General features: G+C 45.4%; 1 long non-coding RNA gene across 2 annotated transcripts; it reads right to left on the reverse strand.

Annotated features, from left to right (window-relative positions):
- Window positions 1-719: 719 nt before the first annotated feature.
- LOC135806964 (uncharacterized) lies at window positions 720-17,889 on the reverse strand. Of its 2 annotated transcripts, none has more exons than XR_010551382.1 (3): window positions 17,516-17,889; window positions 6,297-6,472; window positions 720-756 (listed from the first exon to the last, which is right to left on the reverse strand). It is a non-coding gene; the product is annotated as an uncharacterized LOC135806964 (long non-coding RNA). The 2 variants fall into 2 exon arrangements; XR_010551383.1 differs by having other exon boundaries at window positions 6,297-6,498.
- Window positions 17,890-23,897: the final 6,008 nt, after the last annotated feature.

Here is a 23,897-nt window from a genome sequence, read left to right on the forward strand (position 1 = left end):
GTATCTTAGACCCCGGTATCTTAGACCCCGGTATCTTAGACCCCGGTATCTTAGACCCCGGTATCTTAGACCCCGGTATCTTAGACCCCGGTATCTTAGACCCCGGTATCTTAGACCCCGGTATCTTAGACCCCGGTATCTTAGACCCCGGTATCTTAGACCCCGGTGCGGCTAACAAACAGGAAAACACGGTATACATTCATGCCTAGTTTATCCAGGCGGCCTGGAACAGGGCACTGACCGTAACTTTGAAATTGAAATGTCCGTAAATCCGAATCACATACACTCTGATAGGGAAAGGCCATAGATATGGCATGTGACGTCACTATTTCCACCGTAAAGTACCGTTGATCCGCCCCCTCTCTAGTTGCCACCCCCTGTCGATTTTCTGCCTGTGAAGCGACTTCGGCGTATACAACGAAATACGATGTTGAACCGACGCATGAACTGCTGTGCACAATACGTGCCAGTGCAGGATGAAAATGTGCACAATTCAGCACATCGAGTCTGAACTTCCATGTTGTTGTACATCGTACTGCACTTGACAGCCTTGATCTAATTCCCGCCCCCTGCCGAAACATCTCACCAGATAAGACCACATTGTGGATGGCACATGCGAAACTTCCAACAACTTAACACTCGTGTGCAATTGCAACAGCGATACAACCTGAAATTCAATTCTGTCATCGCTGTCAGTCTGCTATTCTTTCCATGCACTCACCATCTCATAAATTTGAATGCCCCGTTCACTGTTTCCTGTAAAAGGTCAAAAACATCAACTATAAGAAGTCATGTCGCATCTTCGCTATCGGCAGCAAAAAAAGCAAGACATAAATGGAACATTTTAAATAGCGAGGAGGAAAGTGTGTAGAGGATAGCAACAACCTACTCCATCACAACTGTTAGACTACATCTCACTGAATGGCAACCACCTACCCAGCCAATTCAAAAATCTAGTTCAGCATCATACTATACTTCCACATCTTCCCGTATCCTTTTCTGAACATCAGCAGAGTTCTAGTCAAAAGGGGGTACGGTGGCGGAGCACCCCGTACTCTGATTGAGCGCCCTCCTGTAAACAAAGTGGTGCACCCCCCCCCCCTCTCACTTGTCGATTTTTGTGTTTTTCCAGGCTATTCAGCGAAAATACAGTCGACAGTCACTAACAGAGGATTCACAAAGGCACCCTTGTCTGGGGTGAAGTTGGGGTACGTTGCGTTTTGGGTGGCAAGAGAATTTTGGAAAGGGAAAATGGGTAACTGTTTCCCCTGCCCCCCCCCCTCCCTTCTGCTATTTTTACCTGGCTAGAGTCCTGACTAGTTGGAGACGAAGTTTCGAGGAGCAATCGCCCCGTGCGAGCACAGTCAACTAGGTTTGGCTAGATATATTTCGTAGATGCACCAACACGCTAAGTAGTATATAAATATTTGAAAGAAAGCAATTGCTACGGTGCAGCAGCAGACACAAGGAAAATATACTGTTGAAGATTCATTAAAATCCACCACGGAGACATCAATCTCAGGACTCGGACAAGGAGGCGTCGCACTCAAATCACAAATCCATTTCATGCACAAGTACTGTACGATGTTTGATGCAGCGCTGCACACCGGTTTATCGACAAAATCTAATTTTTCAGTTGTGGCTGCTTGGCCTGATATGAAGCTGCATAAAGTGTCAAACAAATTCTAATTATTTATTATTTATTTTTCAGTTGATGGTGTTGAAAAGGGAAAGGGTCTGAAGAAAATTTGATTGTCACCATCAGAACCAGGGTTGGAACCAGGGACCTTCGCTATAGGCCAACAATGCTCTACAGTCAGTTTCAAAAAGATTAGCAATCCTGGCGATCGCCTGGGGAGTTTGCCGTCTTACCGTATGCGCGCTCGAGAGCTGGCTGGAAAAACTCACTGTAAACTCGAAGAAATAATTCGCACGAAAGCATGAAAAATGACAACTCACTCACGTCGGTACATGTACGTCTGGTTTACAACAAACGAGTTCTTCCTCGTATCGATATGGAGTCAGAGAGGACATGTCGAAAGTGTGGTAAATGTTGACGAGCGGGATGGGTCCCAATTCGTTTCGTGCCCAATTTCTTCGAGCTGCGATGCAATTTACTCTCACGATGTGACGAAAACGACATCGACACAGACTCATTCCCAAGGCCATGACTTGGCAAAGCTATCCGTGTGACTTCGACGACATTTTGAGAAAAGCAGACGCCTGTGAAAGCTGATAGAAGACGGCATTTTTGTTTGTATATTTAGAGTCGAAGAACAAACAGGCAAATTTGCCTAATTACATGACATCGACTAAAAAGGAGAATAAATTATAAAAGGCCAATGAAGGTAATGATACTGAGTAGAGTGGGTAATGAAGTATTAAAAGCCAGTTAGGCCAGTAAAGGAAATGATAATACAGCGGGCAGTGGCATTACTGAAAAGCAGCATGTGCTGGGAGGGATCGCATGAATCGCTGGTACTGTGGGATTTTCCTGATGTCGGGCTGGAGCCTGTTCCACAGTGATACACATTGGAATGAGGCAGAATGTGTGCCAGCAGATGTCTTAGTGACTGGAAATTTAAGTGCTCGATTTCCCTGACTACGTGTGGCACGGCCGGCATTAAGAGGACTGAACATATCGGTAAGGCCAAAACAAATAATGACCTTGTTTCCGGTCGCCCGACCGGGCCACTTTTTCCCAAATTCTGAAACTTTTTTTGGTCCCAAATGTATGAAAACGGTGGCAATGCCATGTGTGCAAGTGCATTCAACGAGTCATAACTCAGTCAAATCTCAACCGAATTCCACAATCGAAACACCTACAAGGTACAGCAGCGATTCTCAGCTGTCGGCTCGAAAACCTCTGGGGTCGATACGAGCCAGAATAACGGCGCTGGAGGGACTCGAACTGTTTGCTTGATTTCTCTGGGTGTACGAAAACAGGAATACACCACATGCTGTGCAAGAACAGTGAGTCAGTCAACTTTGACATTGATCCTTGCCATGATATAATGTACAATGTACATGTGTAGGTGCTCTTGTCCATCAATACCACAACGATTGAGGAACCAAAAAATGTGCTTTATTTACCCTGAAGGCAGCGCAAGTGTAGCCAAGGAGCTTGTGGCAGTATATAACTTCTAGCGAGTGCAAGCGCAATTGGCAATACAGCGGCGCAGATGGGGATGCAAATGGAGCGTTGTAAACACAGCGGACTGCGCGCTTGAGTAGACGCTCTAGGCACTTGAGCTGATGTGAGGTGAGGCCAGTAGAGAAACAGTTGCTGGCATACAGGAAGTCAGGAAGGATCAGGGACTTCAGGTACGTGATGCGGCATGGGAGGGGCATGCAGCGCCTGTTTCTAAACAGGACAGCTATTTTACATACAGCTCGCTTGGCGATCTGGTTGACCATGGTGGTCCACTTGAGATCTTGGTCCATGTGGACACCAAGATACTTTGCGGATTCTACTTGTGCCAGTTGAACTCCAGAGCACATAACGCTGACATGAGGATTCACAGAACGATCGGCAGGGATGAACAAAATCTGGGTTTTACTCTCGTTTAGTACCAGGCTCCTGCTGGCAAGCCATCTGGCCAGGTGCGTAACTGCAGAAGACATACTGCGTTCCAGCTGATGTTTGTCCCTGCTACTAATATAGAGCATGATGTCATCTGCAAACTGAACTGTCCGCACACCATACGGTTGCACTTCAGCTGCCACACCACGGACATAGAGGAGAAACAGCAGAGGACCAAGTACGGAACCCTGGGGCACACCACTGCTGGGCTGAAATACCTTGCTGTGCTGGTTCCCAATGACAACTCTTTGCTGCCGGTCACTTAGGTAGTCTGCCAACCAATTCAGCGCACTTCCACCAACACCAATACTGAAGAGGTCGCGGATGAGGGTGCCATGTTGAACCTTGTCGAATGCCTTCGACATGTCAACAAAGGCAGCGCAAGTCTTTGGCATTGGCAAAAGCCTCCGATGCCATCACAACAGCATCCTCTGTTGAGTGCTGTTTCCGGAATCCGAACTGGCAATCTGGGTAGAGGCTGTGGGTGGTCAAGAATTCAGTGAGTTGTGAATGTACGATGCGCTCAAGGATCTTTGAGATAATCGGCAACAGAGAAACAGGTCTGAAATTGGTGGCCTTAGTACGGTCGCCGCTCTTGTACACAGGGGTGATATTTGCAAGTTTCATGGATAGTGGAAATCTCCCTTCGGAAAGTGACTTGTTGAAGATGAGAGTTACTGATGGAGCTAAGACTGAGGTCAGAGCATGCTGCTAGTACAAGAGCAGGTACGCCATCACTGCCCGTTGACTTTGTCGTATCTACACTGTTGAGCAACTTGCGTACACATGCGATGGATACTGGCTTGAAACAGCAGAGATCAGTACTTGCATGCGGACCAGAGGGGATGGACAGCACCTTTGGGCGAGTCGCATCGGTGACGATGTCCGCAAACACTTGTCTGATTTCATCCAGGGGGCATTGAGGAGCAGTGTGGGTCCGTGTTCTGTCTGATACGCATTGACTCTCAAAATCAAATAAATTGGCGATCTTGAAATACTAAAATAATTCTCAAAGAGAAATCGATCGATCGATGTGCTGTTGTATTCAACAACACGTAGCTACAGCGCAATGACTTCCGTGTTCACTCACACCGTTTCAGTGTTGTGGGTGTGTTCACATGGCGTGAACCAGTCAAGTGTCAGTAAGTTCGGCAGGAAATGCGAGCTCCAACAACAACAAGTCGTTTGGCGCAGCCACCTTCTTTGGCTTGTACTTTTTGTACCAGCGTGATCACCAAAACAATGAAAAAAAAGTTTGACTTGAAGATAGTTTGGGATTTGAACTCACAACTTCATGGTCAGCAGACAGCATTCATAACCACAAGGCCAGAAAGGAACAGATAAATCGTGGGTTTTGATTAAAAAAATCGATACTGACATCCAGGGCAAATTGTAAACCATGGGAAAAGGCCGGAAACCTGGCCGAAATTCTAACTCCTTAACGGCTGGTCCAATTGTTCCGAAACCTTCACAGAACAATTTGCCGTGTCCTAACAAGCTATTCTATGTACTTTGTTGTCCAAATTTCCCTTATCTTCATACTTTTTAAGACCAAAACCGGATTGATAATCTTTTTGAAATGGACTATAACCACCGAGCTATGGTGTAGCTGACATACCAGCAGAGACCTTTCAACATTTTCTTCAGACTTCAAAACTCATGCTTTCTGTGACACTACACAGGCTAATGTTAACGCACAAACTAGTACGCGGAGAGCCCCAAATTATCAAACATTTATCAATACTAAGTATTATCAGTTGGGCTTCATTGCTTCATTGCTTCATTGTTTATCATAAACAGTTACTTCTTAGTGGTGGAGCATCGCTGGACATAAGCGAGGGTCCCTGATTCGAGTCCTGGTGGAGACAGTCAATTTTATCTTCAGACTTTTCCCATTTTCAACTCCCTCAACCTTATGAATATCATACTGTAAAAGCCATTATTCTAACTCTGGCGGCGCATATATAACCATTTCCCAAAACTGACTAGTTTACGTGTACCAAAGGTGACGATTCTCACGCATTCTCAACGCTCAATAGAACAGTATAATTATGTATCGATTTCTGTATAACGATTTCTATTTTAACGACAGATTTCTCCTCGTTAACTCGTTAGAGTTAGCACTTCGTTATATGTATATACGGTATGACTTTTACAGTATTTCAGTAGTTACTTGAGTGTGCAGGGTTCAAGCCAGATCAAAATAGTGGGGTCGGGGGGGGGGGGGGGCAGGGGAAACAGTAACCCAGTAACCCATTTTGCAAATATTGTCGTGCCATGCCGAATGCAACGTACGGTGGCGAACTCTTCACCCCAGACAAATGTGCCTTTCTGAGCCCCCTCATGACTATCGACTGCATTTTCGTGGAATGACATGAAAAACACCAAAAAAATCGACAAAGGAGGGAGCGCCACTTTTTCACAGGGGGGGAGGGGGGGGGGGTGCGGGGGTCAATCAGAGTAGGAGGGCACTGCCCCCCCCCCCCCTTCTGTAAGTTCCAAACGCCAAACAGTAAACAACTTCTGGCAACAAAAACTCTCCCCTTCTCCCTTTTTCGTATGATATTATGCCCCCCTCCCCCCCCCCCCCCCTCCCATGCCACACCCTCTACATCATACACCCAACCTAAACACATCCGACAAACAAATGCACAATCACAACAGTTTGTTCAACTAGCAATTCAATGTCAGGTTTGAAACTATCTGTGCTCACCTGTGCATGAAATCCGTTCTGCTTTCCACGTTCGACAGTATTCCGCTTGCTGCGGTGAGTTTTCTATGGCAGCCCATCCGTGCGTGAAAATTTGTCCGATACGGAGAGGATTCCACTTTATGCAGGGACCGCTAAGCCCAAGTGGCATCGTACTTGGAAAGGAGTCAAGAGTTGGCCTGTACACCAATTATAAAAGCAGATACTGGACAAAAAGGAATGTTACAAAATCGCCACAAAGTAACAAAATCGCCACAAAGGGTATGGTGAGCACTGATGCGCACTCTACTCTAAGTAGAGAGGTTCCGCATAACGTAATTACGTTAGTAAAAAACGTAGTCGATCTACGGAAAGTCTTACGTAAACTGCATGCGCATCTGGGTTCCGCCATACGGAGTTTTCAAATCACGTAGCTGCCCTTGGCAACTCCGAACGCGGCAGTGTACGACCAGATCGACCTGGGGAGAGAGTCATAAATTTGTACCCCAATCCACTTACGGACCAGCTACGTTATCAGAGCCCTATCTACGTACTCTCCGTAGACAACTTTCCGTAAGCGGAGTGCAAACTCGCGAATTCACGGGTTTTTCCCGCCCACTAACGTAAAGTTGCTCAACTTTACGTAGTGCGGAACCTCTCTATTACCGTAATCTTGCGCCCGCCGTCTTATAGTGGAAAAATCGCTGTTCTCTGTCCTTTCACTAGTGCTTTTTCCTTCAAATAGAAGAACATGGTCAAATAGAAGAACATGGTCTTATATGCCAGAGACAAACATCGCATATAAGAACATGGTCTTATATGCGAGAGACAAACATGGCATCAACATGTATATGTGCAAAATTATACCTCACTCCGTATACACTTACCGTCTTAGGCATGCTCTCCCTTAGCGGTGTGTGTATCTCCATATACACCGCTAAGGGAAATTAGCAGTAGTTGTCGGCGAGGAACAAGCCATTAGGAGGTCACACACAGTGAATATGGAGAGGTATAAATATATCATAACAAAGGAACATCGTGTATACCGAGATATATACACCAGTTATAAAAACCTCGGCTTCGCCTGGATTTTCATATTGGTGTATATATCTGTAGATACACTCGGTCACTCGGTTCCTTGTTATCATATATACTAGTACATGTACGGCACACAGCGTGCATGCATGCTACACACATACATCACATGGTACATTGGTGTATATGTATGTCTAGATACACTCGGACACTCGGTTCCTTGTTATCATATATACTAGTACATGTACGGCACACAGCATGCATGCATGCTACACACATACATCACATGCTAGCATGTGCAGCGGGACGGACATCGATGTACAGTGTACGCATCTGATTTTCATTCACAGAGGTGGTCTAATATTCGAATATGACACCATGGTCTTATATGCGCTAGATTACGGTATGTGGATTTTGGATAACCAGATTGCCACCAGGCTGGCACAAATGAGTTTGTGTACACTAAGGTAAGTTTTTTTTCTCGCTCTGTTGCTGCCCCCTCCCCTCTCTCTCTCTCTCTGTCTGCCTGTCTCTGGCTCTCTGTAGATGAGGAAGGTGGAGACGAGAGCACCGTATTTTACCCGTGATAAATCTATCCCACTACGTGGGGTCTCGATTCACCGGTTCAATATCAATATGATCAAAAGCTGATTACCAGTAACTCAGCAAGTCGACAATCTTCTTTTAAATTTGCTTTCTGCAGGTCATACTAAAAGGTCGACTTCTAACCAGGAAAATACGGTAGTTGTGAAATGGAGTATGATGTCGAGAAGGAGAAGAAGAAAGATGGAGATGAGTGGCAGAAATGTAGCTATGCCCCCCCCCCCCCCCACAAAAAAACGACTTTGGGGACAGAAACCGAGCGCTGGTGCAACATACATGATAGAACTAAGAACGCATCATCACTATGCAAGCATAATTGCTGCATTGCCTCATCCGAATCACACTATCACCATCCCATTCCATGCCTACAACCTGGAAGGCAATACCCATCATCAATGTCAATGAATTGCATCCGTAACAAAATAGCTAAGCTTCAAGCAGCCCAACAGGAAGGAGTGAGGACTCGTATTTTCTGAACCATACACTACAAGATAGTGGACTGTCTCCGTTACCACCTGCGACATTAAAAAAAGAGTAAATTATCGTGTCCGTTCCCCGAAGGGAACTGGGACATGCTGTCCAAAAGCTATTGCACGTTTACTTGAAATAGGCATATTAGAATAAGGGACATGCTGTCCAAAAATGATTGCACGTTTACTTGAAATAGGCATATTAGAATATTAGAATATTTTCACACTTTACCACATACAACTTGTACTAACAAGAAAGACAAATTTCCTATCCATTGACGACGGACAGTGCTTTCTTAAGCTCCGATAACAGGCATCACGCTAGAGACATGTATGCCAAACACTGCAGCATGGTCACCTCTACGCAGTCTAACAAAACATGTGCACAGACAGTCCTTGTCACTCCAAACAGCAAGGATATCCTCTCTGGGGGCGACATATCCTGACAGTATGACCGAAGTCAAGCGTGACACTGTTGCGTCATGAGAGCGGTGCTGCAGGGCCTGCACTGACCATGTGTCATAGTAGAATAGCGAGTTTGACTGATCTTCCCAGATCAATGAGATCACACTAATCGGGATTTGTTCAATACCTTTTGGACCCCAGCAAAGCATTGCTGCTGGTGAAATTCGAGTCACTTCGGAGAGGATGTATTGTATTTTGAGTGACACAGGATGTTTTTGCAGATGTCTTGTTAGACTGCATAGAGGTGACCAGGCTGCAAGGTTTGGCATACAGGCGTCTGGTCTGGTGCCTGTTGTTGGAGCTTGAGGAAGTTCTTTCCGTCATCGGGTATACCCATGTATTGGACGGTGATAGAGATGTTCACTACTGGAAGTGAACCAATATCGCCAAAGTCGCACCAACCTCTTCTTCACATTGTTGTCCCCAGCGCGGGCTTGCGAATTAGATGGTTTGGAGGCAACAACGTTGTGAATGGCCAACGGTCCTCAGCGTTTGTTCAGCACCTCCATGAGCGACACTGACTCACGCTGCTATCTGGTGTTCACGAGGTGTTTGTCGCGCTGGAAACGGAGCGTCTCCGTAAGTTTGTATCCCTGGTGATGTTTGTGCCTGGACAGCACTGTATAAGTGGTGCTCTTCAGGCACAATCTTCCTCAGCCTACTCAAGCTCAACTGATGAGGCGTGAATTCACCGAAACACTGTGTATTGACCAGGGAGTGGTGCTTTCTTGCAGGGTTGCCGAGTGGACGGTTCGATGGACTTCTCGTGTTCTCTGGATGGCAGTCGTGAGTCAGTCAAGTGAGAATTCAAGTCGGCAGGAAAACCGCGAGCTCCCATGTAGGGAGCAATACACCCTTCCCCTGATCATATTTGCCTGAAAATTTGTTGCAGCCGAAATTTTGTTCTGCAAAGTTTAGTGTGACAGTGTATACAGGCAGCAGCAGAACAGGCCGAAAATTTGTTGCAGCCAAAATGTGCCCTGGGAGACCGAAATTTGAATGTGCCAAAATGTGTTTTAGCCCTGGGAGGCCGAAATTTGAATGTGCCGAAATGTGTTTTAGCCCTGGGAGGCCGAAATTTGAATGTGCCGAAATGTGTTTTAGCCCTGGGAGGCCGAAATTTGAATGTGCCAAAATGTGTTTTAGACCTGGGAGGCCGAAATTTGAATGTGCCGAAATGTGTTTTAGCCCTGGGCGGCCGAAATTTGAATGTGCCGAAATGTGTTTTAGCCCTGGGAGGCCAAAATTTGAATGTGCCGAAATGTGTTTTAGCCCTGGGAGGCCGAAATTTGAATGTGCCGAAATGTGTTTAAGCCCTGGGAGGCTGAAATTTGAATGTGCCGAAATGTGTTTTAGCCCTGGGAGACCGAAATTTGAATGTGCCAAAATGTGTTTTAGCCCTGGGAGGCCAAAATTTGAATGTGCCGAAATGTGTTTTAGCCCTGGGAGGCCGAAATTTGAATGTGCCGAAATGTGTTTAAGCCCTGGGAGGCTGAAATTTGAATGTGCCGAAATGTGTTTTAGCCCTGGGAGACCGAAATTTGAATGTGCCAAAATGTGTTTTAGCCCTGGGAGGCCAAAATTTGAATGTGCCGAAATGTGTTTTAGCCCTGGGAGGCCGAAATTTGAATGTGCCGAAATGTGTTTTATTCCTGGGAGGCCGAAATTTGAATGTGCCGAAATGTGTTTTAGCCCTGGGAGGCCGAAATTTGAATGTGCCGAAATGTGTTTTAGTCCTGGGAGGCCGAAATTTGAATGTGCCGAAATGTGTTTTAGCCCTGGGAGGCCGAAATTTGAATGTGCCGAAATGTGTTTTAGCCCTGGGAGGCCAAAATTTGAATGTGCCGAAATGTGTTTTAGCCCTGGGAGGCCGAAATTTGAATGTGCCGAAATGTGTTTAAGCCCTGGGAGGCTGAAATTTGAATGTGCCGAAATGTGTTTTAGCCCTGGGAGGCCGAAATTTGAATGTGCCGAAATGTGTTTTATTCCTGGGAGGCCGAAATTTGAATGTGCCGAAATGTGTTTTAGCCCTGGGAGGCCGAAATTTGAATGTGCCGAAATGTGTTTTAGTCCTGGGAGGCCGAAATTTGAATGTGCCGAAATGTGTTTTAGCCCTGGGAGGCCGAAATTTGAATGTGCCGAAATGTGTTTTAGTCCTGGGAGGCCGAAATTTGAATGTGCCGAAATGTGTTTTAGCCCTGGGAGGCCGACATTTGAATGTGCCGAAATGTGTTTTAGCCCTGGGAGGCCGAAATTTGAATGTGCCGAAATGTGTTTTAGCCCTGGGAGGCCGAAATTTGAATGTGCCGAAATGTGTTTTAGCCCTGGGAGGCCGAAATTTGAATGTGCCGAAATGTGTTTTAGTCCTGGGAGGCCGAAATTTGAATGTGCCTGATACCTCATTACCCTGACACCAAAGTCACTCAGTGCATGGTTGAGATAATATGAGGTGTCCACTGATACCTCATTACCCTGACACCAAAGTCACTCAGTGCATGGTTGAGATAATATGAGGTGTCCACTGATACCTCATTACCCTGACACCAAAGTCACTCAGTGCATGGTTGAGATAATATGAGGTGTCCACTGATACCTCATTACCCTGACACCAAAGTCACTCAGTGCATGGTTGAGATAATATGAGGTGTACACTGATACCTCATTACCCTGACACCAAAGTCATGGGTACTTCGGTCTACCGGGCACTCTGTGGGAAACTTTAAGTCGAAAAATTGCTACTCTTTTGTCACTTTCGTGGATGCGCACAACGCAATTAAGTTAGTACTAACGTAGTCGATCTATGGAAAGTCTTACGTACACTGCATGTGGATCCGTGTTCCACCATACGTAGTTTCCAATCATGTAGCTGCCCTTGGCAACTCCAAACGCGACAGTGTACGGCCTAGGGAGAGAGTCATAAATGTATACCCCAATCCACTTACGGAGGGAGAGAGTCGTAAATTTACACCCTAATCCACTTACGGAGCACCTCCATTAGTAGAGCTCCATTTATGTACTCTACGTAGACAACTTTCCAAAAGTGGAGTGAAAACTCGCGAATTTACGGGTTTCCCGCCCACTTACGTAGTGCGGAACCTCTGTAGTGACATCATAATATTATCATGCCATAGATCTAGCCATTCCCTCAAATGTACGTGACTCAGAGTTACAGACATTTCCAAGTTACGGGCAGTACTCGGTCCCGGACCGCCCTGGATAAACGAGGTGTGAGTGTAACTCATTCCTGTTGGGGCGCTTGAATTTTGGCAATTTTGTGATGCAGTCCGTTGAAGTCTGCACATGATGGCTGTTGCCTTCCAGGATGTAGGCCTGGTTTGGTGTGGTGGTGATGTGACTGAGGTGATGATTTCACTCATACCGTATTATCTCTAATATAAGCACGGTCCTTTATTTTTTCAATGAACCTCCGCCCCGTGCTATTATTGGAGACGTTCCTTTATTGGAGACTGTTCCATTATTATTTCAACCTCATTTCAGAGGCATGTTGCCATGCCAAATTCATGTCAAACACACACATTTCAGGGTTTTTTCGCCGGTACAGATAATGAATTTACACAGTGTGCTTATAATGGAGACTGAGCACTTTATTTTTTGAATGCCGCCCCAAGGTGTTCTATTATTGGAGGCGTGCTATTATTGGAGACTGTGCTTATATTAGAGATAATACGGTAGTTATGGTTTGTTAGTAGCTTTTGTCATGTGCTCGTCGTATGTTGTACCAGCACTTACCCTGTGTCCCATACTTCAGTCGTTTCAATTTTTTGAGGGGGGGGGGGGGGCATATTTGAGGCATACCCTATTCCAAGACGTAGCCGGGCCGTAAGTTGAGCAACGAATCGTTTTGCATGGTTGTTGTAGACCCCAAAGGAAACATACAGTTTGAAACATTTGATAAGTATTTCGGTGGGACGGGAATGTACAATGGGAGGCACATTGAACTGTGCAGCAAACGGGCACTAAAGCCGGTCCAGTACAAGAATAACACATACAGGGTTTCAGGCACTGGTACTCGGTTCTTTCGTCGTGTACTGCAACTAAGTTTCACAATACATCTCATTATCCTTAGCTACAAGCACAAGTCATACCAGTCATTATCACCTTCATAGTACAGTCTGTACTGACCATAGCCTACTCTTTATATTTCAGCGTTTTCATCATCATATCTAATGTATCACATCATCATCGTATCTAATGTATAATAATGTATGCATGCATGTACACCACGGACAACTACATACTTATAATAATAATACCGTATTTCCACAAATAGTAGGCCGGTCTACTATTTTTTCAACCTCGTCCTAACCCGGCCTTATAATCGAGGACGGTCTTGTATTCGAGGACGGTCTTTTATTCTTTCAACCCAGTTTGACCCGGTCTTCTATTTCTCGCCACACAGTTTTACCCCCGTTCTTCCATTTTCTTCTACACAGTTTGAGCACGGTCTTCTATTTTTTCCCACAGTTTGAGCACGGTCTTCTATTTTTAACACAGGAACAAAGACTCATTTAGTAAGCCCGGTCTTCTAATCGGAGACGGTCGTTTATTTTTTCAACCGCCCCCTGCCCCGGCCTTGTATACGAGGAAGGCGTTGTATACGAGGACGGCCTTTTATTTGCGGAAATACGGTAATAATAATAATCAACGCAATAAATAGAGTAAGCTGCGCACTCAGTACAAACACCATAAGCAAAACTTGTTTTCATGTAAATAAAGAAGCTTGTTCCTAAACGTTTTCGTCGCCATCTCATCAGAGGATTACTGGCAAATCAACAAAAGCTCTTAACTCAATATATATACGCACAATGCAAGTAATAATTTAGACCCTAACTAGCGCGATAAAATGAGAGCTGAAAGAAACATTACACCATTCAACGATATCAGGTGACAACAGATGCGATAAATTCACCACTAGAAAGTCACCATGCAACCACAAACGAGAACTACTGATCTAAATTCACAAACAATTTCAACGTAAACAAATTCTTTTTCTGCCTACACAAAATCGGCTTAGTGGTAAAAATCGTTCACGTAGTCAAAGGTATTTGCGTGTATTGGAGTCTATTTACATTTTTACCACTAAGCCGATTTTGTGTAGGCAGAAAAAGAATTTGTTTACGTTGAAATTGTTTGTGAATTTAGATCAGTAGTTCTCGTTTGTGGTTGCATGGTGACTTTCTAGTGGTGAATTTATCGCATCTGTTGTCACCTGATATCGTTGAATGGTGTAATGTTTCTTTCAGCTCTCATTTTATCGCGCTAGTTAGGGTCTAAATTATTACTTGCATTGTGCGTATATATATTGAGTTAAGAGCTTTTGTTGATTTGCCAGTAATCCTCTGATGAGATGGCGACGAAAACGTTTAGGAACAAGCTTCTTTATTTACATGAAAACAAGTTTTGCTTATGGTGTTTGTACTGAGTGCGCAGCTTACTCTATTTATTGCGTTGATTACATTTTTATCTCCACGGAAGCTTTTTAATAATAATAATAGTAATAATAACAATTGTGAAAAGAAGAAGGACAAAATGTTACAAGTTATGACTAACTGTCCACCAACGTAACCAGATCTTATACAGTCAGCGAGTGCGACAAAATGGCACAAAACTGACAAGGAGTACTGAGACATTCGGCGACCTGACACCTAGCTCCAACACTTCTCCAAGGCGCAAACCGACAACCTTCCAACTTGGAAGGCTCATGTTCGGAAAGGTCCAAGAGGGGAAGGAAAGCGCAACGCAATGTCAGTTTTGTGCCATTTTGTCGCACTCGCTGACTGTATAAGATCTGGTTACGTTGGTGGACAGTTAGTCATAACTTGTAACATTTTGCCCTTCTTCTTTTCACAATTATTTGATTGGCTCACCATCCGAATAATAACAACAATAATAATAATAATAATAATAAAACACAGATACGCGAACAACATGCACAGTACATGCTTCCGCTGCTGTTCTCTAGCTCTGTCCAATATATGTATGTCAATATCCGGCAGTTGTGGCGACTCCTTCAGATTATCTGCCGCCATCCATTATACTAAGAAGGCGATAATGACTGGTATTGATTTGTGCTTGTAGCTGAGGATAATGAGATGTATTGTGAAACTTAGTTCTAGTACACGTAGCAAGAACCGAGTACCGGTGCCTTAAGCCATGTATGTGTTATTATTACACTGTCTGCTTGCTGAATAGTTTGTACAGCTGTATAGTTACCACCGCTTTAGGAGCTGCACCAGTGCCTTGATCCCAGAGGTTGGTGGCATTTCTACTTTAGGAGCTGCACCAGTGCCTTGATCCCAGAGGCTGGTGGCATTTCTACTTTAGGAGCTGCACCAGTGCCTTGATCCCAGAGGGTGGTGGCATTTCTACTTTAGGAGCTGCACCAGTGCCTTGATCCCAGAGGGTGGTGGCATTTCTACGGATGCGCAAAACTCGGCCTCAAGCCGAGTCTGACGCGAACCGTGATTTTTCCCCGTAGAGTTCCATGTGACTACCATGGTACATTCCCGTGCCACCAAAATACTCTTGTCAAACGTTGCAAAGTATGCTTCCTTTGGGGTCTACAACCATGCAAAATGATTCGTAACTCAACTTACAGCCTGGCTACACCTTGGAATCGGGGTACGCCTCAAAATACCCCCCCCCCCCCCCGAACCCAAAAAACAACAATAATAACTTTGAAAGGACACAGGGTAAGTGCTGGTACAACATCCGACCAGCACATGACAAAAGCTAAAAACAAACCATATTTATGAGTGAAATCATCACCTCAGTCACATCACCATCACACCAAACCAGGCCTACATCCTGGAAGGCAATAGCCATCATGTGCAGACTTCAATGGACTGCATCACAAAATTGCCAAAATTCAAGCGCCCCAACAGGAATGAGTTACACTCACACCTCGTTTATCCAAGGCGGTCCGGGACCGAGCACTGCCTGTAACTTTGAAATGTCTGTAACTCTGAGTAACATACATCTTGATGGGGAACGGCAGCTATAGATATGGCACATGACGTCACTATTTCCACAAAAGGTGACAAAGGAGTAGTAATACAGTAGGTATCGGTTATAGCGTGGGTGTTTGAAAAACGACATTTGATTCTTATTGCCGATATTTCTTACACACGATAAATCACGTGTGACATATCATATGCACGTGTGACATCATACATGTACATGTACATGTATGCGCGCACGTTTGGCATGTAGACACGTACACATGATACACGTACACACGGATCAATCAGACTCGCGGTCGTGCTAGGCGACTGCGGAGCAGCGGATACGAGGGAAGTCGGAAGAAAGAGTCCGACTGGACAGAAAAAGTGATTCTCCAATGCTCCCTTGGACATAACTCTCTTTTTGTGTTGAATATTATTGTATTGAGTATGCACAGAGCACAGATGTTATTACTACAGGCGATACACTTTGCACTAATCTGGCATATTTTGCTACACAAAATCCATTCTTAGGGCCGATATATTCTACTATGCGATAATACTGCTTGTAAGAATAAATATACACATAAAATATGTGTTATGACTATGAAAAAATGAGTGTTCATTCTTGTAAGCAGTATATTCTTGTTTACGACCACACTATAACCGATACGCACTGTATTTCCACGAAAAGTGACAAAAGAGTAGTAATATTTCAACCGAAACTTGTCCAAAGTGCGGTAGACCGAAGTGCCCGTGACTTTTGTCTCCGGACAACTGAGGTATCAGTGTATGACTCATACTTTCTGAACCATGCACTGCAAGATAGTGAACATCTCCATTACCGTCCACAGGGCACCCAGTACATGGGTGTGTTCCAGGTTTTCCTGAAAATATATTAATTTTACCTACCCGGTGACGGAAAGCACTTCATCAAGCTCCAACAACAGGCACCACACCAGACGCCTGTATGCCAAACCTTGCAGCCGGCGTGGTCACCTCTACGCAGTCTAACAAGACATCTGCAAAAACATCCTGTGTCACTCAAAATACAATACATCCTCTCCGAAGTGACTCGAATTTCACCAGCAGCAATGCTTTGCTGGGTCCAAAAGGTATTGAACAAATCCCGATTAGTGTGATCTCATTGATCTGGGAAGATCAGTCAAACTCGCTATTCTACTATGACACATGGTCAGTGCAGGCCCTGCAGCACCGCTCTCATGACGCAACAGTGTCACGCTTGACTTCGGTCATACTGTCAGGATATGTCGCCCCCAGAGAGGATATGCTTGCTGTTTGGAGTGACAAGGACTGTCTGTGCACATGTTTTGTTAGACTGCTTAGAGGTGACCATGCTGCAGTGTTTGGCATACAGGTCTCTAGCGTGATGGCTGTTATTGGAGCTTGAGGAAGCGCTGTCCGTCAACGGATACCGGATACCGATAGGTAATTGGCCCTGTTGTTAGTGTACTTCAGTAGTACCGGTATGAATATGTAGCAAAAAGTGAAAATATTCAAATAGTTTCAAGTACATGTACAGTGCCTTCGCGGTGAGTCCAGGGACTACAGACTACAGTATTTCATTGATAATTTCGTAAAGGCATATTTCGCGGTGAGGAAGGGAAGGCCGGTGAGCACCACTGCTGATTGGCCATACACATGGTCCACACTTGTCCTCACTCAACGTCAATAAATTTTAATTTACCTTGAGCAGTAGAACAGAGGTCGTCAGCACATAACGTATTCCGCGAGTTTCTCCGTTATGGGCAAATACGACGGCCCACAAGCCTAGTGCCACAGCTCCAGAAGACAGCTTGAGTTATTTGCCACTGCTCGCGTGCTGACAGCAGTAAAAATAATTCTCTCCTCCTTGCTTGTCAAATAATATTCCAAACATTGTTCAAGTATTTGCCAGGAAAGAAGCTGACGAGGTCACACCGGGAGGAGAGGGGTGTTTGTATCGGGAATTGCACTCGAAGCTCTTGCAAACTAGACCAGTTAAAGCTTGCTTGAACCAACACCGCAACTACAACGCAAGACCAAAGGCAAGAAGATAAAGAGAACAGGAGAAAAGCAAGCAAGTAGAAGTATGATTGTGCCGAGTAAAAGTTTAAAATTCGCGGTGCACATATCATCCGCGCGAACATGATGTACTCACACGTACACGCACCTACTCAGCTACGGGTAGGACTAAAGGGACAAGCCCAACTATTTTTGCAGTTTTCTGTCATAAAAAAATAAACGTCACAGGCTGCTCTTCGCAGGTGTCCGCGTCGGAGCGGTCCGGGCGAGCGACCGCATCTCAGTGGGACACTTGTCCGTGGCCGTTGTACTGGAAATCTGTGGCAGAACCTTGCCATGCCAGAGGCTACACACACCCGGGTACCTATACAAATCCTTGGTGTTGCTTCTTTCATTTTTATTTGTTCTTGCTGAGAAAGAAACGTTGCTGCTTGGAAAGCTTTCTGTTCACTCCAGCGACTTTCCTCTAGTAACGTTGCTCACTGATAATGATCATAGCTCGTGATACCAATGGTGAAGAGAAGCTGGGTTTCTTGCCATTTGCAACTTCCTGGCTCTGAAAATATAGCTTGAACAAATAAGAGCTCCAAGTATTTTAGTTTTAGATTTCGATGTGCCAGACCTATCGTTACGAGATGCAGAGATGAGGAGCAAGGGAGGCGTTGGACTAATGCCAATAATGGTTTTATGGCCCAGACAACGCCAGCGATTTTCACTTGTCAAGAGGACAGTCAAGTTGGAGCAGGCAGATGACAGATTATTTGAGCATTTATAGCGGAGTGGGTGGTTTGCTAAAGAGAATCGTCTCAGTACCTCATGGTTACTAGTATCTGACAAATGCCTCTTATTGCTAGTCTGCATTATTGAGCATAGCAGAATTGATCATGTCACAAGTAGTGTCAAGACTTGATGTCCTACGATTATACTCAGATCATGTTGTAACTTCACGGGAATATCCGTCCTGCCACTTTACGCTCTCCCAAAATTGCCTGCAGGAGTCACGTGCCTGTGCAAGGGACAATGCGTTTGCATTGCTTACGGATGCAAGCGGATGGAGTGTAGACCAGATGAGAAAAAGTGATCCGGATATTCAACTAGCTTGGACCGCCATTATAAATTTGCCTGATGCCTGGACTATCTGAACATTGCTCCAAACCAATCCACAGAAGCAATACCCACACAGGAAGCCAAATGATAAACCCATTCATCAGCTATCGAACCTTTCATCAAAACATAATGCAGTGCATGCCTACTACTACTCAAACGAGATCAACGGATGCCACATGCCACACAGATACAACGTGGAGGCTCAGTATTTTCAAGACCCCGTGCAGTCTAGACAACTAGAACAACGAGGTTTGCACCTAATGTCCCTCGATTTGCTTGCCGTATTTAGTTCCTTGCAATTGAAGCAAGCCGTATCCGAGAACCGGTCACTGAGTTTGCAGTGTCGTCGTCGCGTGTATGTTGTCGTGGTGCTCTCTACCCTCCTGTACGGCGCCTCAACCTGGACAACGAAGGCTCCGGACCTACGACACCTCAACCTTTTCCACCATCAATGTGTCAGATCTATCGTTGGAGTGTCGCGACGGCAGCAATGGGAGACCCACGCAACGTCCTCAGCCCTTGCAAAGGCCCTTGGAGTGCCTGAGGACATTGGTCACATCATACGGGAATGACGTTTGCGCTGGCTTGGACACGTGGCACGGAGGGAAGATCACCGGTTGCCGAAGTGTGTTCTCTTCGGTGAACTGCCTGCCCCGCGCCCCGCGCGTGATCCACGCAAGAGGTGGAGGGACGTTGTTATGCATGACTTTGAGCCGGTTGAGCCACCGGTACCAACATGTGGATGGTACGATGCAGCCCAGAACCATCCGGAGTGGCGTGCCATTGCCCATCGACCACACAAGGCACCCTCTGCTGCTGGCTACGGTTGCGCCTGCGGCCGCATGTTCCGTCGAAGCGGCGACCTGAAACGCCATCAGTCATTCTGTCGTGGACTGGAGAAATAACAATGCGGTATCATTGCTACGCAATGGGCAAGGTCAAGGTGTGTTTATGGTGGTACAGGTAATGCTATGTACGCCTCTTTGGTCGCTCACACATTATCCATTGCCGGCATTGGTTACACGTTATTATCAATTTGTTATGACCTTCGCTGGTCTGCACACCCACCCACTCTACTCTCTACTCTACTCTCTGAAGTTGAGACTTTCGTTTGCCATTTCATCCGGTAGTTTGACTCTCTGAGAATATCCCTGCTACATGTACATGTATAATATAATTTATACTTTACAATTATCCTTGTACGTGTCTATCTTCTTGACACCATGACTTTCTTTGAAGGTCTTGTAGCTATGAAATGTTATTTGCTGCAGGCCATGTGTGTGGTGTGGTGTGTGTGTGTGTGCATCCGTGAATGTCCCACGCTTGGCCCGTGGGTAAATATACAGTCATGTATATGTTATATGCCACACCAATTTCGCTATCTGTATAATATTATGCAGCACAGTGGCAGGCATAGAGAGAGAGAGCGAGAGGGAGAGAGACGTTTTAATGTCTCTGATGTGAATTCTTCACTACTACATAATCTACATTGTACTTGTATGATCGAGCGTATGAGTGTGTGTGTGTGTGTACTTGTATGATCGAGCGTACAAGTGTGTGTGTGTGGGTGTGCATTTGCAGATTTGGTGCTTCTCTTGCGACGGGCGTATACATGGTGTGTGTGGGTGCATCCGTGAATGCCCCATGTGTGCGTAAATATACAGTCATGTACGTGTTCTGTGCCATTCAATTTCACTAACTGTATATGCAGCACAGTGGCAGGCATAGAGAGAGAGACAGAGAGAGAGAGAGAGAGAGAGAGAGAGAGAGAGAGAGAGAGAGAGAGAAAGAGAGATACGTTTTAATAATGTGTCTGAGGTGAATTCTTCACTACTACATGTACTTGTATGATCGAGCGTACGGATGTGTGTGTGTGTGTGCGTGTGAATGTCCCACGCATAGCCACGTGCGCGGTGCCACACAATTTCATTATGTGTAGAACAGCGGCTGGTAGAGAGATAGAGACAGACAGACAGACACAGAAAGACAGAAACGGAGGGATGCTGCGCATAAAGAGCGACAGACAGAGACACAGACTCAGAGAGAAAGAGACAAAGCACAGACTGAGGAGAAAACAGACAGATACAGACAATCAGACACAGAAAGACCGAGACAGAAACAGAGGGACGCACATAATGAATGACAAAAGGAGAGACAGACACAAAGACTCAGGGAGCCAGAGACAGAGGGTCCTTAGGGAGAGACAGTGAGAAAAAAACTAAGAAAGGGAGAGGCAGATCGAGAAGGAAGAAGACACAGAGACTGAGAGAGAGACAGAAGAGAAGCAAACGGAGAAACAGCGACATAAGTACAGGGCCAAGAAGACAGACAAACATAGAGAGACAAGCAAAGAGACACAAGCAGAGACAGACCAAGACAGGGAGACAGCTGGAGAGTTACACAGACAAACACAGATAGGCAGACAGAAAGGCCGTGACGAAGATTCAGAGAAACACAGAGAGAGAGAGAGAGAGAGAGAGAGAGGGGGGGGGGGGAGAGAGAGAAGAAGAGAAGAGAGAGAGAGACACGCGCACACGCACACACACACACACACAGAAACAGAGAGAGAAAACTGAGAAAGAAAGAGACAGAGAACAGTGACCGAGTGAGGGACAAAGAGAGACACACAGAGAAAGACTGAAGAAGAGAAGCAGACAGAAAAACAGAGACAGACAGATGGAGACAGAGAAACAGAAAGGAAGACAGACAGACAGACAGATGGACAGACAGACAGATAGGGACAGGCACACGGACAGAACGAGAAAGGCAGACAGCTAGAGAATGACAAAGACAGGCATACAGAAAAACCAAGACACAGACAGAGACACATAGACACAGAGAGAGAGAGAGGCAGACAGATAGATATATTAATAGAATAGAGAGACAGACAGACAGAGAAACATGTGGAGACACACAGATACGAGAGATTTCGTTCGTTGGATTTCTAATACTGAAGTAGTATAATACAAGTAGGTAGCAGCATAATGCACACAGATCTAGAGTGCTGAGAGTTGTCGAATGCGGCGAAAGCAGAGTGTAGTAGACACTACTGTACAGGAGTGAAGCAAAGCTGATTTGTTGTAATGCTGCCTGACTGCTTGCCTGTGTGCAATAATGAGGTGAACTCATAAAACAGTGAGCCGAAAAAAAATATGATTAAAAAGCCGATTCACAAACCAGGTAAAGACAGGAAGAGAAGGAAAGATATGTGCGCGTATACCCTGCACCCGTGCACGCACACACACACACAAACACAGAAGGGAGTTGATAGGTGGAGAATTGCGAAAACAGGGGACCCAGTGTGCCCTCAAGGAGATAAAGAGATAGAGATAGATAGAGAGATATTTTTGGCACAGTATATTCGGCCCTGGTTTAAATATGGCTTTGGAATTTATTTTTCATTGCAATCAGGTTCGGCCTCATTTCTCTGTGCTGTGCTAATGAGTCCACAAAGGACGAAACAGTTCTGTCCCCAGATTGGATAGATAGATAGATATAGATGAAGATAGAGATAGAGAGAGAGAGAGAGAGAGAGAGAGAGAGAGAGAGAGAGAGAGAGAGAGAGAGAGAGAGAGAGAGAGAGAGAGAGAGAGAGAGAGGGAAAGAGAAAGACATAGGCAGCTGTCTTGGTCATTATCATCCGATGTATTCCGTGTGGCGTAGACCAGGTGTGCATTGAGAATCCTTTCACAAGGCATCGCAATAATTATAATTACGGAATTGGGCAGTAATGCTGTGCTAGTCTTGATATGTTTCACTCAGGTCATGTCTGATATCGTTGGCATAAGAGAAAATCAGTGGGTGTACATCCACTGCACTTGCAAACTTGCGTGTCTCTCTTGCGACGAATGCACATGGTACTTGGTGTCTGTGTCAATTGGCTCATTCTGTGGGCGAGTGGTCACTGCCTGAGTTCAATGTCGGAAAAGGTAAGTAGCTCTAGAGTGCAGTATAGAGAAAATTATGCCAAATACGCGGTCATTAGGAGAGACTATACCAGCAACTTCGACTCATATACTTCAATATCTAATTGGATCTGTATAGAAGACGCTGCTCAGTGGTATTGGAGTTGTGGTTGATCAACAGCGTATCTTTTAGGTACATGTGGCATCCATTGGTCTTGTGTGAGTGACACTAGGCATGAAACCGGACAACGTTGGTGAAAGGTTTCATTACCAAAGAACTTGATTGGTTTGCCATTTAGCTTCCTGTGTGGCGTCACATCGTTTCCGTGGACTGGTTTAGATTCTTGCCCACGTTTCCAGGAGTCCAGCCAATTAATAGCAGCCGAAGCTATTTGAATAGCCAGATTATGTCTTCTTATCTGCTCTGCACTCCATCCGCTTGCATCAGTAAGCAATGCAAACACGTTGTCCCCTGCACAGGCACGTGACTTCTGCAGGGAATTCCGGGAGAGCGTAAAGTGGCAGGACGAATTACCGTGAAGTTGCCACATGATCTGAGTACAATCGTAGCACATCAAGTCTTGACACTACTAGTACTTGTGACATGACCAATTCTGCTATGCTCTAATGCAGACTAGCAATAAGAGGCATTTGTCAGATACTAGTAACCATGAGGTACTGAGATGATTCCCTTCGGCAAGCCACCCACTCTGCAAAAAAATGCGCCAAAATTAATAATCCGTCATCTGCCTGCTCCAACTTGACTGTCCTCCTGACAAGTGAAAACCGCTGGCGTTGTCCGGCCATAAACACCATTATTGGCATCAATCCAACGCATTAATCCAACGCCTTCGTTGCTCCTCATCTCTGCAGCTCATACCAATAGGTCTGGCACGTCGAAAAACTAACATACTCGGAGCTACTGTACAAGCTACATTTTCAGAGACAGGGAGTTGCAAATGGCAAGAAACCCAGATTCCCTTCACCTTTGGCATCACGAGCAATGACCATTTATCAGCCAGCAATGTTTTACTAGAGCAAAGGCGCTGGCGG

This window comes from Sycon ciliatum, chromosome 1, assembly GCF_964019385.1.
Source record: "Sycon ciliatum chromosome 1, ocSycCili1.1, whole genome shotgun sequence".
In the NCBI taxonomy this organism is placed as follows: domain Eukaryota; kingdom Metazoa; phylum Porifera; class Calcarea; order Leucosolenida; family Sycettidae; genus Sycon; species Sycon ciliatum.